The sequence below is a fragment of the Copadichromis virginalis genome, linkage group LG11 (genome assembly GCF_057382275.1).
Source record: "Copadichromis virginalis isolate Kocher_CV1m ecotype Utaka linkage group LG11, C_Virginalis_male_GT1.1, whole genome shotgun sequence".
Classification (NCBI taxonomy): domain Eukaryota; kingdom Metazoa; phylum Chordata; class Actinopteri; order Cichliformes; family Cichlidae; genus Copadichromis; species Copadichromis virginalis.
In genome coordinates this window covers 12,422,805-12,441,860 of record NC_140628.1, presented here as the reverse complement: position 1 = coordinate 12,441,860, position 19,056 = coordinate 12,422,805, and the positions used below count along the sequence as shown (strand labels likewise).

The window sequence follows — 19,056 nt, the reverse complement described above, 5'->3', positions numbered from 1 at the left end:
CTAATTTAACAAGTAAACACATAAATAAAATCACCAAAACACACAGCCTCATCAGTGAGTTACAATATTTATTTTTTAACTGTTATGTCATATACAGTAATTTATGTTATATGTAGTTTTTCTTTTTTTAAACACAGAAAGGAAATTGTTCTGGACATGTAAATATGTATGTGTATATACTGCATCAGTAATTGTTATGAACAATCCTTCCTCCCTTTGTTTATACAGTGAAGCAGTCATCAAATTCTATTTATCACCCAACACAGATATAGCCATTGTGATCAAATAAATATTTTGCAATTCATATTTTGAAATTATACAGTTTTGTTCTTTAGGCTGTTCAGCCAGCACATGTTCTTAAATGCTCTCACTAATTCCATGTTAGTGACGTCACTTTTATTCTCCCTCCTCAGAATAATAGTTCTTGCCACCTCTTCAACTATGCTTTTACCAGTTAGACAGTCATCAAAGAAGCAGAGACTTTCTTTTCCTTCTATTATAATTATTGATCTGTCATGTCCATTTCACAAAATGAAAAGACTGTGGAAATGTCATATGATTTGCCCAATAGGCACCTGTGGTGGAATAATTGAGGTGATTACACTTCCTGTTGCATCTGTGTAGATCTGTTAACCTTTTGTCAATGGGTGACTGTGTGTGTGTGTGTGTGTGTGTGTGTGTGTGTGTGTGTGTGTGTGTGTGTGTGTGTGTGTGTGTGTGGTCACACTGGTATCTAAAGGGCACCAGCCTAAGTTGCAGAGTACTGTTCTCTTCAGTGTTGTATAAAACAAAGGGGAAAAATCATACAATGATGTAATATCAAATGAGTTTAACATATATTATCATTTTTATTAAGAGATATGACTAAAAAGTGTATTATATCATTCTTTGAACTAAAGTTGATATGATATTAACTTGATTAATTTAGCATTTAATTACACAAACTGTAGTGATAAATTGGTGAAATATAGTTGAGACTGAATGTCATTACTGAAACTTTGTTGGTATTTGATTGTCAACCAAGGAACCAGTTGAAATTGATTTCTGCTCAATGGTGTTGCATGTCGAATAAGAACTTTGGGGAAAATCAAAGCGATTACATTTTATTCCTGTGATGGGTTGCTTTTGTACCATCAAGTGTATCTATCTATATTGGTTTAAATGCCTCTGCCTCTAACAAACATGGAGATTCCATCCAATCAACCTAGAAATATTTGACAAAGTAAATGAATAGTTCAACCCACTGAAGTAGTTCATAATATTAATAATCCCTGCCTCATACATTCTGTTCCATACTAATCAATGCCACTGTTCAATCAATGATTGAGTGATTAAGTCTAATCCTCTGGGGACAATAATTTTCTATTGCCCATGAAAAAGTTGTGTATTTAGGTGTAGATCATGGTTACTAAACCTGAATGTGACAGTGGGTTTTTTCAATAGTGCTTTACTTCTTAGCACAATGCACTGCCATGGTAACTTATGCTGCAGACATGTGTGGTGTGAAACATTTTTGGCTACTGTCCAGATTTCCTTTTTTTGTGTGTGTATGTCACACTTTCATGTTTCAGATCATCAAACAAATTTAATTTGACAAAGATATTATACAAAGATAACACTAATAAATACAAAATGCAGTTTTCTAAATGAAGGTACTTATTATTAAGGGGAAAAGATTATAACCGACATGGGCCTTACTGAAAAAGCAATAAGATAAATTATACGTTCGTGAGTTATAAGATAAATTAACTGTGATGTATCACATCTTTTGAAAAGCTGACTTTAATTTCCCTAGCCACACCCAGGCCTAATTACTGCCACACCTGTTCTCAATCACAAAATCATTTAGATAGGACCGGCCTGACAAAGATGAGTAGACCAAAAGATCCTTAAAAGCCAGACATCATGCCAAGATCCAAAGGAATTCAGGAACAATTGAGAAGCAAAGTAATTGAGATCTGTCAGTCTGGATAGATCTGGTTATACAGCCATTTCTAATGCTGTGGGAGTACAGCATCAGAACCCCAGTGAGAACCATTATCCACGAATGGTGGAAACATGGAACAGTGGTGAACCTTCCCAGGAGTAACTGGCCGAACAAAATCTCCCTAAGAGCACAGCAAAAAATCTTCCAAGTTCACAAAAGACCACAGAAAAACATCCAAACAACTGCATGCCTCACTTTCCTCAGTTAAAGTCAGTGTTCATGACTCCACCATAAGAAAGAGACTGGGCAAAAATGGCCTGCATGATGGAGTTCCAAGACGAAAACCACTGCTGAGGAAAAGGAACAGAAAACGCTTGTTAAAAGCCAGACATCATGCCAAGATCCAAAGGAATCATCAAGGTGTTTTGCCAGAAAACACCTTGATGATTCCCAAGACTTTTGAGAAAATACTGTGTGTGTCACTGTGTATGGCAGTGTTTTTCCGACAGGTTCATGTTTCGTCTCCTGGGTGGAGTTGACCTAGTTTCCTCCCTGGAGCCACACCTGGATCTCATTATCGTGGCAGTACTTAAGGCCAGCGCTGACTACTACTCCTTACCAGATCGTCTGCTACCCAGTTCAAGTCCATGAATCATTACTCACCTGTGCCCGTGGCTTTTCATAACCTGGTCGCTGGTCTGCTCGCAAAACCTCCGCCACAGACTCCAGTCTCATTCTGACCTGCCTGCCTCTCTGCCAACACATTTGGACTTATGAAATCGGATCCTATCCTTAACCCTCACCTGGACCAACACTGTCTTGCCCTCCCTCTCGTGACATGCCTCCATCTGCAACCAAAGTTTCTGTCTTCCGGCTCTCAATCTGCCTAATCATGTCAGCATCATGAATTGCTTCCTGGAACCCTGTTGCATAATCATCTCCATGACCCCCAAGTGCTTGGAGTCTGTATTCACAGTCATAGATCCCTGCTCTAGTTCTTATTTATAATTTTCTCTGTTTAGCCATAGTTTCTACGTTTTCTAAATAGTATTGTCGTACTGTTGTATATAGCCCCCCACGCACTCCCCTGTAAATAACTCCCCGCACATCTCATTAGTGCCTGTGCTCTCTAGTCATTGTAAATAAATTATTTCACTTCACGCTTTGAATATCTTTGTTCGAATCTGCACTTTGGGTCCACTCTGCCTGGCAGCCACACTGGCCCTGACAGTGTGGACTGACAAGACTTTTTGGAAGAGGTGTGTCCCATTACATTTGGCATAAAACTAACACAGCATTTCAAAAAAGGGAACATCATACCAACAGTAAAATATGATGGTGGCAGTGTGATGGCCTGGGACTGTTTTGTCACTTCAGGACCTGGAAGACTTGCTCTGCTAAATGGAACCATGAATTCTGCTCCCTACCAAAACATCCTGAAGGAGAATGTCCGGCCATCTGTTCATGATTTCAGGCTGAAGCGCACTTGGGTTCTGTAGCAGGACAATGATCTAAAACACACCAGCAAATCCACCAATGAATGGCTTAAGATAAACAAAAAGAAGACTTTGGAGTTGTCTAGTCAAAGTCCTGACCTCAGTCTGATTGAAATTCTGTTGCATGACCGTAATGCCAGGATTACAAGGCTGGACTCAAGTGCAGGACTCAGAACTGTGCAAACAGAACAGGGATTATTCAAAAAACCAGGTGGAATATTTACATATGTACACTGAGAGGGGGAATTGGGGTCCAGGGATTCCTAGGGTAGGTCCAGGGCTGGGGAAAAGACACTCCTCACACTCGTCTTTACTGCCTTCCCTGTGTCCACGGAAGGCAGGCTGGGGTCCAGGGAGGTCTGTGCAGGGGAGACGGAAAAACAACGATTAGCCAGAGAACCAGGTGGCACAAAGAGGAATACAATAGAGAACCAGGCTACACTAACTGAGAATAGTACAACAATCCAACGAGGAATAGCATTCCACCAAGACCTTAAATGGTGTCAGGGGCAATCAGCCAGAAGGAGCATCAGGTAAGTAGATGGTGAGGGGTCCGAGGAGGCACAGGTATCCAGACATCCCCCAAGGCGAAGAAGGTGAGTACAACAACCCGACCAGCCACACAGAACCCTGACACTTAGCAACAAGTCTGCAAAGATGAGTGGGCAAAAATTCCTGGAAAAGACTGATTGCCAATTATCGCAAACACATGATTGTAGTTGTTGCTGCTAAGGGTGGCCCAACCACTTATTAAGTTTAGGGGGCAACCAGTTTTTTGCTCTTAGTAATAATCACCTTCACTTAGAACCTGCATCTTTGTCTAATATTAAAATCTTAAAAGTCTTAAAAATTAAAAAAATTTTGATGATCTGAAACATTTATGTGTGACAAACATACAAAAGAAATAGGGATCCGGGAAGGGGGCAAGCGTTTTTTTCACATAGAATATTTAAGAGTGTAGTCATAAAAAAGAAATTTCTATAGAAGCAATTGAAAAATAGAAACTTTTTTATCATTTAATTGTACATTGCTTATTTGCTTTGTGTAGTATGAATGGCCATAAGTGAGGTATTTATTGGTAGGAAAAGCTGTAAATCTCCAAAAGTTGATTCTGTTCATCTGGATGTAGCGTTTTCAGTGGGAGAAACCTTTCGTCACTCATCCAAGTGACTTCTTCAGTCCCAGCTGACAGCAGGTTTCCCCAATCTTATAAACAGTACATTTGCATAATGAATGAAACCAGCCCACTTAAGGAACAGTGGGCAGGGAGGTCAGTTCCTTCATACTAACGACCAGTGTTGGGCAAGTTACTTTGAAAAAGTAATTACTTATAGTTACTAGTTACTTCTTCAAAAAAGTAACAGTTAGTAATTGAGTTACAAGATTATAAAAGTAATTAATTACTTGAATAGTAACTATTGGGTTACTTTTTAAAAAAATGTTTAACTCTCTGGGGTCCAGGGTATAATTCGCCATTTTTAACTACTTTTGATTTTACCTCTACATTTCATCTTTAAAAACTATTTACTTTGCCATGTTTGGTGTCATCCTTTTCAGCACAACCTCACGAGTCTGAATTTACAGTTATGTTTTTATTTTGACATACTGTATTAACACAATTGATCTAAAATTAGACAAAAAACACAAAATCAGAGTAGAAAAAGTTATATTTTTTACTGTAACAACCACAAACATTAATGAATCATATTTCACAACATTTGCAAACAACAAAGTTATTTGCAGCCCTTTACCTTTTACCCCTTTTTTAATAACCATTTCAAACTATTTACATAACAATCAGGTGTTCTGCATTCAATAAGATGCCACACAAATTATTTGTGCCATTGAAAAAATATTCTGTCCACTATAAAGGAGAACATCACAGCCTGATACCTGCAGGTCTGACAGCAGGAGGCGCATCACTCCTGTTTTTTACCTGGAGACAGCAGTTGCCTCATTGTTCTGACACACAACACAAAACTGTCCACAACACTACACACTACCTACACAAGACAACACATTAACTACACACTCCAAACATGCTAAACGTCACAAATCTCTCACATCTCAAAACTCGCTCTCTCTCTTTTTCTGCTGTCTTTCTCTCTCTCTCTCTCGCTTTCTCGCTGTCACGCCTCAAACTTCCCCCTCTTCTTAAACAACCAAATGTCATGTTGCCATATCATTTTTGATTGGTTGACATGGTAAATTTTTCCACCAACAAAGGGCAGGTTTTTTTGTTTTTTGGTCATAAGCAGAGAGTGCTTGCTAGCGCTGTCCTTAGATGTTAGACGTGACGAAATATTGAGGAAAAAACGTCGCGTATATATTGTTTATCATGACTCTGGTTTTACGTGGCCTATCAACACAATTTAAAAACTGGTATATATCACTTTGTTGCTTTGTCATCTTGAAGTGGTCATGTGATTGGCTTACCACGACTACTTTATTCTTCCTCAGTCAAACAGCAGCACTCTTGCGATTGTTTGCCCCTTAGCTCCAGGTGTTGTGCCAAAAAGTGATTGTCTGCTAGAAAGTGATTGCCGCCCGCGGGAGTGCGCACAGCTGCTTAAAGCTGTAGCGCCCAGATTACTTACAGCTACTTCCGTGCAACTGATATAAGATGTGGTAAGCTGAAGACAGCTTCAACCGTCTGTTTGTTGAAAAATAGTAACGCGACCGCACCGCATTTTCTTGTTAGTAACAGTAACGGCGTTGTAATGATAGAAGTAGCAATTAGTTCGTTTACTCGTTACTGAAAAAAGTAACACCACTAGTAACGCCGTTGTTCACATCACTGCTAACCAGTGTTGGGACTAACGCGTTATTAAGTAACGCATTACAGTAACTACATTATTATTGTGGTAACGAGCACGGTAACTAGTTATTATGCCAAAACCGGGAACGCGTTACTCGTTACTGGGATTTAGATAGGCTCGTTATTCGTTACTTCGTGTGGTGGCTATCGCGGAGCTTCCACAGATTCAATAACATTAGCAAGTGGTGGAAGCCAGCAGGTGGATGAAGAAAAAGGGAGGCAAGAGGAGAGACCCGAAGCGGCCGCCGGTCCGAGAGTGTCAGGTGAACTGAACTTCAGGTAAGAAGTTATAACCTGCAGTCCATCTGGGTCAGATATGAACCAAGTTTAGGTGGAGTTTATTTTCGTTATGCTGACTTTTTCGTACTGCGTGCTAGCTAGCATGACGGAGTTTCTATACAGCTGGGTGGGTGCTATGTTACTGATGTTGAACTTTATTTTGTTCATAAGGTTAATTATTAGAGTTGCCAACCGCCATGTAAAAAACGGAATCGTCTCGTATTCAGAGAAAATATTACGGGTTTCGTATTGAGGTGAAAAGGAACAGTTTGTCCCGGACTTCAGCTACAATGACAAAGACACAAAGCTGGAGTTATTCTGTGTTTACGCCGCACAGCTGCCTCTTCTTCTCTCATCCTCTCACCCTCCCTCTCCTGTTTCTACTTCAATCATGAAACTGATCAATGATCAGCTGATCGGCTTTTCTCTCTTGTTTATTTATCGCCCACTTTGTTCCAGAAAGAGGAAACCAGCGGATGTCGCGGTAAACAACAGCAGCACTTTTAAGCTTGATCAGTTGTTGTTAGAATTTATTTAATATTAATTTCTAGTATCAGCTGATGTTGGCTGGAGCCACAGCTGTAAACCTGCTGGTTATGATATTGGTTTGGTTATGTGATGAGAGGGAAACATGAAGATGAAACCAGGAGATGTCCTTACTAAATCATCAGAGCTGTGATGGAGAAACAGGTTTACCTTTTAGGTGACATGAATGAGTTGAAGGGAAGTTATGAACTGTTTCTGAGAGACTAATAACATCAGGATCCTTTTCTAAGCAGCTGACAGCTGGTAACTGTGCAGGGGCGGGTCTAGCAAAGTGTTGCCACAAACAATTGATAGATTGATACATATATACCATCAGAACAGTGTACATCACAGTCACAACAGTGTTTATTTTCATTCAAAGGCTTTATGATTTTTCCTATAATGGTGGGCCGGTCTCTAGTCAAAATGCCCGGGACGATTTTTTTGTCCCAGTCCAGCCCTGTATGCAGCTCATCTGCAGTCTGGTGTTACCTACATCTTCCTATTCAGAAGGCAGAATTTCCGAGTTCTGAGTACAATCGAAAGCACCACGACTGCAGTTTTCGTGTTGGATGTAAAAAGCAGGCTAGAATAGAATCAGGCGTGGGATTTCTCTTGTGGAAATGTGCACATTATTTTTTCCTTTCTATTGGTAGGTGGCACAGTGCACTTGTGGCAAGTAAGCAAGCTAGAAGACTGGCAATCTTGCCGGGTATCCAGTTACGGAAGCAACACATTAACAAGAGAATTCTGAGTAAAACCAAAGTTACTTTCCCTAGTAACTAGTTACTCTGAAAGTAACGAGTAACTTGAAGTAATTGAGTTACTTTTGATAGAAGTAACTAGTAATGTAACTAAGTTACTAATTTAAAGTAACTTACCCAACACTGCTGCTAAGGACGTACAACAAGTAAGTTTGACTTACTTGTTGTACGTCGGAAACCACAGCACATTACGTTGAGTGTCCTCAGCGGCCAGAAGAGAGAAGGATGCGACATCGAGGATGTGGACAAGTGGGTGAAGAATTTGTCTGACAGACAGCTCACCCAAACAGAGAAAAACATCCTTGCTAAAGGGTTGAATTTTGCTGTCACGCCGAGACAAATCCCGCTAGTGGAACTGATCACAGCCACAGAAACAGCAATTCGAAACAACAATATTGCAGAAGTGGAAGCAGTGCAACTACGGACAAAAGTGTTGGCCTGTCTCAGCAATGCAAAGCCCCCAGCATCCAACATCACCATGGAGGAGGGGAAGGCACTCTCCTCCATGGTGAGGAGAGTGCCTTAGTAATGACAACAACATTATCATCCTTCCTGCAGACAAGGGTAGGTGCACAGTATTGCTAAACCAGAAAGTCTATCATGAGAAAATTTTGTCACTACTCAGTGACGAAAATACTTATGAGCCCCTGAAACAAGACCCAGGAAGTGACTACAGGAAGAGGATGATAGACTGCCTGAAGCAGTTAGAACAAGACAAGGCTATCGACCAGACCTCATACAACAGGCTATACCCAGGGGAATCTACACCAAGTCTGTATGCTTTACTGAAGATATATAAACAGGTTACACCTTTAAGACAGATTGTCTGTATGATCAACTTGGTCGGAAGCGTTGGAGGTAGTTCGTAAGAGATTACAGGATGACCCCAATCTCAGCAACAGGACCACTCTCAGCATTGACCAAGTGTTTTTGCTTTTGGAACTGTGTCTTCATTCCACCTACTTCACATACAAGGGTCAGTTCTATAGGCAGAAACATGGGTGTGCCATGGTTTCCCCAGTTTCATTCATCGTGGCCAGAGATGGGCAGTAACGCGTTACTTGTTAATCTGATTACTTTTTTCTAGTAACGAGTAAAGTAAGGGATTACTATTGTAAAACGGTAATCAGATTACCGTTACTTTCCCATAGGAACGCTGCGTTACTGCGTTACTAAAACTGTGATTTTTTTGCGGGAATGTCTCATGACACATAAGCGAGTGCGACGTTCGTGACAACAGCTGTGTGCAGATTAACAATGGATAATATATCGAGTGCGGGAGAGAGTATGAGCATGCAGCGTTTAAAGCGTGGAAGTACTGACCTTACTTTATGTTTGATTCCATAAAAAGTGACAAAAACATTAGTGTCCGTTGTGCGTGGGAAGAAAACTTCTTTTTACAGCGAAAAAAAAACCCTAAACAAGCACCGAGTGCGCAACGACATAATGGGAAATTTACAGAGAAACTCACGGATTCTTCCACTGACTGCTGCGGCACACCTGCACCAGAGCACACCTCCACCTACCCTAGTCCTGCTTTACAGGTGAAAATAGAGCAACAGGACCGCTAATCTTTGATTTTATTTATTTTCTGCTGTGTTTTACTTGCATGTATTTGAAAGACTGAGTGTAAACACAAAAAATATTTTATTTTATGTGCTGGAATGTGCAGACAATAGGTTTAAATGTTAAACTAATTTCTTCAAGTCAGAGAATGTTGCATATAATTAAATTTTTGCTTGATGCATAAAGTTAAAAGATTAAAACTGATAAAACAAGTTTAAAAAAAAGAGACTTTTCCATTTGATTACATTTTGTATGATGGATTATGCAGAAACAGTAGAATTGGGCTGAAAGATCTATCGCTTTATCACCTATTCAGGTTGTAAATCGTGTTTTTAAAAAGTAACTAAGTAATTAATTACTTTTGAAAATAAGTAATAAGTAAAGTAACGGGATTACTTTTGGGGGGATGTAATCAGTAATTAGTTACTGATTACTTTTTTCAAGTAACTTGACCAACACTGATCGTGGCTAATTTGTATATGGAAGAAGAAGAAAAGAGGGCGTTGTTATCCTACACTGGAACACCACCTACACTACAACAGAGCGAACACCATTCCCACAGACACAGCGGCCAGGGAAGCAGAAGAACATCACATCAAGAAGGCCCTGAGTAAATGTGGTTATCCCAGCCGGACTTTTGTCAAAGCTGGGAAGGAGGCAAAAGAAAGCTCCAGGCAATCCAGGAGAGAAGGACAACCGCTGCCTAAGCGAAAACCTGTAGTGATCCCGTATGTGTCAGGAGTATCGGAACAGCTGAGATGCATTTTTTCTAAACACTGTGTGGCTTTTGAAGCACCAAAAATTGGTCCAACCCAAGGATCGGGTCCCCCGACACAAACAGAGTAACATAGTGTACGCTGTTAAGTGCCCAGGAGGATTGCCAGGATTTATACATCGGGGAAACCAAACAACCTTTGGCAAAGCGGATGGCACAACACAGAAGAGCTACCTCGTCAGGCCAGGACTCTGCAGTTTATTTACACCTACAGGCCAGTGGACACTCTTTTAATGATGAGGATGTACACATCCTGGACAGGGAGGAACACTGGTTAGAGAGCGGAGTCAAGAAGGCCTTTTAAGTGAAAAGGGAAAGACCATCTCTGAATCGAGGAGGGGGCCTAAGGGTACATCTTTCACCATCTTCCAGGCTGTGATTGCAGCTGGGGATTGCTTGTGGTGAGCAGCAGATCAAAAGACTTAAGGGTTATTATTATCATTATTATGTAATATTATTATGTAATATTCAAAACTGAACTGTAAATGTTATCTTTTTCAATCATTTTTTCAAGGACGTAATTTTTTTAATCAGTGTTTTCATAAAAGCCTTTATGCATTTAATACTACTAGGGGGAACACACATGAGATTGAAGCTGGACAAGTTTGAAAATAAAAATGAATATCACTTTAGCAGGCTTCTAATTTGAAAAGATTCTCCACTCAGCTTTGCAGTTTCTAATATGATTGAAATGCGGCCAAGATGCTGCTCATTTTATATTTCCACTTGTTTCTCCACTTTTCCCCCGATACATTTAAATCCGGCTCACCCGTCTAACTGTGTACTTGCCCTGTACCACTACACTTGCTGTCTTTGGAATGTCTGCCCCTCTTCTTTTTTTCCACATAATCCAGTCATTAAGTCTGATGTCATTAGCCATTTCCGGGTCCAAACTCCACTACAGGTCCCAAAGTCAAACGAACACTGAGAGTTACAAACTGTCTAAATTCTTTCATCTTTAATAAAATGATCAGTGTGGCTGCTCTACCAGGTGTAACAATTACGTTTAAAATGCAGGCATCACCTGCACAAAGAGTAGTAAACGTCAGAGCAGCAGTAGCCCTGAACAGCTGATCACAACCAATACACAAAGAAAACCTACTGGAGCTCTCAATAGAAATTATTGTGAGTTGTGAATCTTTTTCCCTTCCTCAGCCACTACAACTGATTTTAGAGCTGCCCTGCACGCTGCATCCCACTTTAACACTTCTACCTATTCATTTTCTGTTTAGAGGCAAAGTCACTCTCTACAATTTAGACAACAGAAAATGAAGCTGGTTTTTTTTTCTCTGCTTCTGTTCATGTTCCTGTTGATAATTTAAGTAATTCAAGCTTAGTATTAGAATTACAATTTAAACTGAAGTAAAATTTGTTATCTCATTATTCTTTTATTACATGAATATCGTGCCATGGTTTATTTATATCCGTATTATGCAGGGCTCTAGAGTGCGACCAAATTTTTCAGTGGTGCGACTAAAAAAAAATATTTGGTTGCACCTGTGCGACCAACTGTTCGGGTAGCAAAAAAGAAAAAAAAAAATCTGCAACCTTTCCTGTGGTCAACAACAGACACACATTTTGCCCCTATCGTGGACTAAACCAATCAGAGATAGTAAGGGGCGGGACCTCTCTGATTGGCCGTGGTCCAGTTGAAAGTGCAGGTGGAAGTGGGAGGAGAGTAGCTTGAATAAAGCGATATCAATTCATTAAATCCTGAATCGACTTTTAAATATAACTGTGTTTTGCCAGAAACGCCAGATTCTCAGATTAAAGCTCACAAAACCATTTCAACAACAACCAAACAGCAAATGAGAGCAGGTACACGGATTCCACACAAAGACGTAAACACAGAGCGGACCTGACGTATCAGAATCAGCTTTGTCTTTCTCGGCTTTCTCACCCGACGGCCCGTAGACGGACACGCTGTCAGAGCTTAGCGATCCTGATGCGTCCGGTCCGCGCTGTGTTCACGTCTTTTTGCGCTGATTCTGAGCTGCAGGTTTTGTCTCTCTCCAACCAAAATTCACTGAGCCAGCAGCAAAAGAAGCAGCAAACTGCGCTTCACATTTGATCAATGTCGTCATGAATTTTGCTGTTTTGCTTCCACGACTATTAAAATCACACTCCATGCACAGCTAGCTCTCTCTCTATCTCTCTCTGTACTTCAAGAACAGTTTCCCATCTCCAATCTCTGTTTTCTGTATTACAGGGAGTGCAGAATTATTAGGCAAATGAGTATTTTGTCCACATCATCCTCTTCATGCATGTTGTCTTACTCCAAGCTGTATAGGCTCGAAAGCCTACTACCAATTAAGCATATTAGGTGATGTGCATCTCTGTAATGAGAAGGGGTGTGGTCTAATGACATCAACACCCTATATCAGGTGTTCATAATTATTAGGCAACGTCCTTTCCTTTGGCAAAACGGGTCAAAAGAAGGACTTGACAGGCTCAGAAAAGTCAAAAATTGTGAGATATCTTGCAGAGGGATGCAGCAGTCTCAAAATTGCAAAGCTTCTGAAGCGTGATCATCGAACAATCAAGCGTTTCATTCAAAATAGTCAACAGGGTCGCAAGAAGCGTGTGGAAAAACCAAGGCGACAAATAACTGCCCATGAACTGAGAAAAGTCAAGCGTGCAGCTGCCAAGATGCCACTTGCCACCAGTTTGGCCATATTTCGGAGCTGCAACATCACTGGAGTGCCCAAAAGCACAAGGTGTACAATACTCAGAGACATGACCAAGGTAAGAAAGGCTGAAAGACGACCACCACTGAACAAGACACACAAGCTGAAACATCAAGACTGGGCCAAGAAATATCTCGAGACTGATTTTCCTAAGGTTTTATGGACTGATGAAATGAGAGTGAGTCTTGATGGGCCAGATGGATGGGCCCGTGGCTGGATTGGTAAAGGGCAGAGAGCTCCAGTCCGACTCAGACGCCAGCAAGGTGGAGGTGGAGTACTGGTTTGGGCTGGTATCATCAAAGATGAGCTTGTGGGGCCTTTTCGGGTTGAGGATGGAGTCAAGCTCAACTCCCAGTCCTACTGCCAGTTTCTGGAAGACACCTTCTTCAAGCAGTGGTACAAGAAGAAGTCTGCATCCTTCAAGAAAAACATGATTTTCATGCAGGACAATGCTCCATCACACGCGTCCAAGTACTCCACAGCGTGGCTGGCAAGAAAGGGTATAAAAGAAGAAAAACTAATGACATGGCCTCCTTGTTCACCTGATCTGAACCCCATTGAGAACCTGTGGTCCATCATCAAATGTGAGATTTACAAGGAGGGAAAACAGTACACCTCTCTGAACAGTGTCTGGGAGGCTGTGGTTGCTGCTGCACGCAATGTTGATGGTGAACAGATCAAAACACTGACAGAATCCATGGATGGCAGGCTTTTGAGTGTCCTTGCAAAGAAAGGTGGCTATATTGGTCGCTGATTTGTTTTTGTTTTGTTTTTGAATGTCAGAAATGTATATTTGTGAATGTGGAGATGTTATATTGGTTTCACTGGTAAAAATAAATAATTGAAATGGGTATATATTTGTTTTTTGTTAAGTTGCCTAATAATTATGCACATTAATAGTCACCTGCCCACACAGATATCCCCCTAAAATAGCTAAAACTAAAAACTACTTCCAAAAACATTCAGCTTTGATATTAATGAGTTTTTTGGGTTCATTGAGAACATGGTTGTTGTTCAATAATAAAATTATTCCTCAAAAATACAACTTGCCTAATAATTCTGCACTCCCTGTATTCATTCGCTTATTACCCACCAGTCTACCGTTGTTTACAGCGCTGTCGGCTGCTGTCTTTTTCTTTTCTTTTTTCACTTAAATGACCTCGGACAAGAAAGCCTATTTTTTCTGTTGTTCAATACTGAAGAAATTTAAACTTTATATGCAGAACATTGTAGAATATTTTTAAGGTTATCTGCTATAAAAAGCCAGACCAGGAAAATCTCCTTCATGTTTTTCTGTGTTTTATTCTCAGTTACTTTCACACAAAGGCATCTGCTGTGATGTTCACAATTCTGATGAAGTCAGTACTGATAAATGATCAGAATTATAATATTTCTGACTGTCTGAGGCTAAGTTGAATTGAATCGGGACTTTGAAAACCAGAATCGAATGGATTATAGAAATCAGTGATGATACCCAGCCCTAGTGAGCAGCCTAGGCCCGACAGAAGTGGATGTAGCTGTAATAGGAAAAGAACTATTGCTAACTTTTCAGTTAAGTTAAGGCCTGATCCTTCTGAAATTCATAGCCAGTGCTCTGACACGGTGTCATCAATCTTTGAATGCTGAAAAAGCACAGTGTATCCAGAAAAACACATTATATTATATAAATTATTATAAAATTTGTGTGCGCCTAACTTTTGTGCCGGTACACCTAACTTTTTAAAGTTAGGCGTACCGGTACGCCCATGGCAAAAAGTTAGTCTAGAGCCCTGTTATGTGTTTAACCACTTCATATTTTTCTAATATGAAGGGGTTACATCAAAGTTTACTTCCTTTGTAAAATGAATCGCTAGACATTAGCCATTTTTTTGTGAGTGGTCAGATGCTGGCAGCACCACTCCTGTCACATGAAGATACTCCTAGCTAGATTGATATACCCTGTTTTAACTTCTCAAGTTGATAAACACCTTTGTGTGACTACCACAAATGTTAAGGTGGGTTAAGCCAGATAACACAGGTATTCTGGGTATATCAAACTTGCAGTCCAGGGTGCAGATGCGATATCTACATAGGCTACTTAATGTTTTGTTCTTACTGCACTTCAACTACATATACTCTGTTAAGAGAAATTTGTGTAGGGTAGCATCTAGATACATACATAATTAACTTACAAAGGTAAATAAATCTAACTAATCAATCACAGTGACCAAAAGAAATGGCAGGTACTGAAAGTTAGAATGAGATTGTATGAGCATATACTGGTTTCAAAAACTGTATGTATTAGAACCTGCCCTACAAGCAGTTTTTGTTAGGCTTGTGGTTCTTTTTCAAAGTCTTAAGTCTGTATTTAGTGGTGATTGGAACAGGATCATGGATGCAAATCTTGCTGACCGTTTGGTGACTATTTACAGGTTACATACACTTAGCATAACACTGGAAAGAAAGTCAAACGCAAACAGAGAGCTTAATATTGCTCACAATATCATAGCAGTAGCAATTGCTAGCTATTGCTGCTACTATGATTTCTTCATAGGGGAACAATGAAATTAACATAATATATATGAAAAGCAGCAGAATTAGAATCTGTAATAAATGGGGTTTTAAAAAACACAGATTTAAATACCCAGTAAGTTGGAGATGGGGTATATACAGACATTTACACATATATATGCTATGATCCTTATGAAGAGGATTTTATATGAAGAATTTAATATTCATTGTGTTGCTTTTCATCTTTTTTCCATCTTTTCTTCTCTTTTTGGCAAATTTCCAGGCAATATGTGTCAGCATAGCCGCTGGGACTAATTTAAGTTCAGCACCATTAGGTTCTATTCAGTTGGCAGTTGAACAATACTGAATAATACCGACATCAATATTCCTGACAACAATCTTGAGGAAACATTTACAGCCTGACTTTTCTGCCATATTGCCCTATTTAAATTTTAGAAAAGTAATTAAAGGTAATCTATTAAGCTACAATATTTTAATGAAGTAATAAAGCACTTCTATTTTTTAACAGGGTAGTTTATTTGTCTGTATTTCTAAAGTAATCTTTGCAAATCTGTTAGCTTTGGTACACTTTGGGGTTGGAATGCAGGAAAGTAAGTGGAAGTGCAAAGACATGGGAGAGCTAAAAGGGCAGGCAGGCTGAGGGCTACCAGGGAGTTAGGGAGTGAGAATTGTGCTTGAATTAAGAAACACAGCAGCTGTGTATGCAAGTGTGCTTGTGCATGTACATGAACATCAGAATATGTAAGATCATCAAAAGCAGAGTGCATACTCAAAGGTCCTCTTAATAATGTGTTTCTGTGTTAGTGTCTGTCATAGGATGTATGCATGTTTCTGTGTGCATGTGAAAGCAACCAAAGAATTTTGATTTTCCTATGACTGTGTCTTCCGGTGCTGAATCGGTCGGGGGTTCACACTAGACTCATGCTGGGTCCCTCCAAGCACTTACCCTGCTCCTCAGCATTCATTTGTCTCTTTTCCTTTTTGTTCCTCTCTTTTGCTCTGCCTGTCCAGTTTTTATTCTTCTCCTCTTTTGCAGTGTCCTCCTGTCTGTTTGCCTCTCCTTCTTTTCCTCTTTCACTGTATTTCTCTCTTTCCTCTCTGTCATACTCTTTTTCTTTTTTCCACCACATCCTTTCGTTTCATGTGTGGATGGTAGATGCTCATGAATTTATGGATTTCTGCATGGGGGCTCTCTTCCGAGGGAGACCAAAATGATTTCACAGCCTGCTGTGTGGAATATAGTCTCGTGCAGGGACAGGGTGGGAGCTCAAAGTACCAGACAACTGTTTTGTTCTGGTCCATTCTCTACCACAGAGGGAGTGGCACACCTGAAATAGACCATAAAGTGGCCTTTCTTGTAGTGGTCATATGACCAAAATACCCACACCATTTTTTCTACTTTTATTTTTCTGATGCTTGTTGTACTATTTCTCCTATTAAAAGTCTTGCAGTTGCTTGATTTTATTTTATTTTTTTGTTTGTTTCTTACGTACTTTTTATTTTTAAAAAATGAAATTAGTGATTTATTGTATTATCAGCTTTGGCAGTTCAATAAACAAGAGATGCAATACAAGACAGATAAATGTACTAAATAGTTGCTCCTAGCTAAATATTGTAGCTATTAAAAAATAAAATACAAATCTGGGACTGGATTGTCTAATGTGACAAATATCATCACATGACCCGACTGTTCTTTTTCTTATCATATCAAATACAGTTTACATAGACATTTATATATTAACATGTATAACAAATAATTTCCCCACTCACCCACCTGGGCGGTCATTATCTGTACTTATGTTGTTACACTTATGGTATCAACTTTTTGTTTCATACTGGGTAGTGGTTCTGACACTAGTCCTTGGCCACCTTCCTTCCACTTAGTGTACAGTCTCAAGGTGCTGGACTTGGGGTGAAACCCTCCATGCATGTTAAGGAGTTTTCTTGTCTTGATGTCAGTGGCTTCTATTTCATCCTTTGGTCAGCTTATTAACCCAGCAGGGTTTCTAACGATCAGCAGGACATAGTTGTTGATTGGTCAGATCTCTGTTCTTCGCATTCAGGTCTTGCCTTACTCTCTGAAGATATTTAGGGGTTGCAGCTTTCCTAGCAGCCTCTTCATGGTTCCGATTTGCCAGTGGGATTTCCACATACTTCTAGCTGTCCTCAATGTCTGCAATCTTGCCTTCTGGTAGTGCAGTACCATAAGTTCTGACTAACTATCCTCTTTGCTAGTATCTGAATCTGACAACACTTCTCCGGTCATGACTGATGTCATTGCAATACATCTTAGAAGTGTGGATAAGTTAAACAATGTCGTGTGGCCCCTAGTGTTGTTCACTACATCCCCAAGGAATTCCAGATGAAGGCTCTTAATGTGTAATCCTAGGCATTCCAGGATCCATGTGTAAGACACTGAGTTGTAAGCTTTCTTGTAGTCAATCCAAGCAGTGTGCAATGTGGTCTTATGGTCTCGAGTGATTGGTCTATCTACCAGTAGCCGATGTTTTGCTCCTCTGGTGTTTCTGCTAATTCCTTTCTGTGCCCTTTCTGTGTCATGTATTGAGTCAAGTCCCTGTTCATTTTACCCGCTATGATGCCTGATGGGAGATTCCATGTTGCAATGAGGCAGGTTATTAGATGGTAGTTGGATGAGACTGGTCTTTTTGGGGGGATACTTGGGGATCAGGACTGTCCAGGCTTCAATTAGGCATTCTGGGTGTCTCATCCATTACCAGCTAGTTTATTTGTGGTGCCAGATGTTCATGAAGTGCAATAAGCTTCTTTAGTCAGTAGGCATAGAGATCCAGTTGGGCCTGATGCTGTCCAAATCTTCATGCTTGAGACCCTTTTTTGGATGTCTGCCACTGTGAAGGTTACTGGAGCCTGTTCACGGAGGTTGCTATGGTCTGTTCTTGATCTACTAGCCACTGTTGTTATGTGTTACATCCTTCTCCCATATGCTTTTCCCATATTGCTTTATCTCCAGCTTTGCTGGGGCTGCTGCTGCTGTTGTATTGTTCCCTGGTTTATTCTCCCATCTTCTATCTCTCTGGTATACCCTCTTCAAGGGCAGGCCTCAAATGTTGACAGCTTGTTGTACTTCTTGGGCATTTCTTCTTTTTTTTTTTATCACACCTGGAACTACTATAGCTGGCTAACTTCCCACCACCAGTGCCAAAGACTTCACGCCCCAAGTACCTCAACAGCTACAGGCCGGTGGCTCTGACATCCCACCTGATGAAGACCCTGGAGCGGTTGGTCCTGGCTCAGCTTCGGCGCCTAATAAGCTCATCACTGGACCCACTTCAGTTTGCCTACCAGCCTGGCATTGGAGCGGATGATGCCGTCATTCACCTCCTACATCGTTCCCTCGCTCACCTGGAGACCGCTGGAAGCACTGTGAGAATCATGTTCTTTGATTTCTCCAGTGCCTTCAACACCATTCTTCCCTCGGTTCTAAAGGACAAGCTGGTGAACTCTGGAGTGGACCATCACCTCACTACCTGGATCCTGGACTACCTCACCGACCGACCACAGTATGTGAGGACTCAGGGCTGTGTGTCGGACAGGGTCGTCTGCAGTACGGGGGCCCCACAGGGAACGGTTCTGGCTCCGTTCCTCTTCACCATCTACACTGCAGACTTCTCCCACAATTCCACCCAGTGCTTCCTGCAGAAGTTCTCTGATGACTCTGCAATAGTCGGC

At 40.7% G+C, this 19,056-nt stretch overlaps 1 pseudogene; it reads left to right on the top strand.

Moving 5' to 3' along the window:
• The first annotated feature begins 3,920 nt into the window (after nt 1-3,920).
• The window catches only part of LOC146698167 (uncharacterized), a 34,174-nt pseudogene continuing 19,038 nt past the window's right edge, over nt 3,921-19,056 (top strand).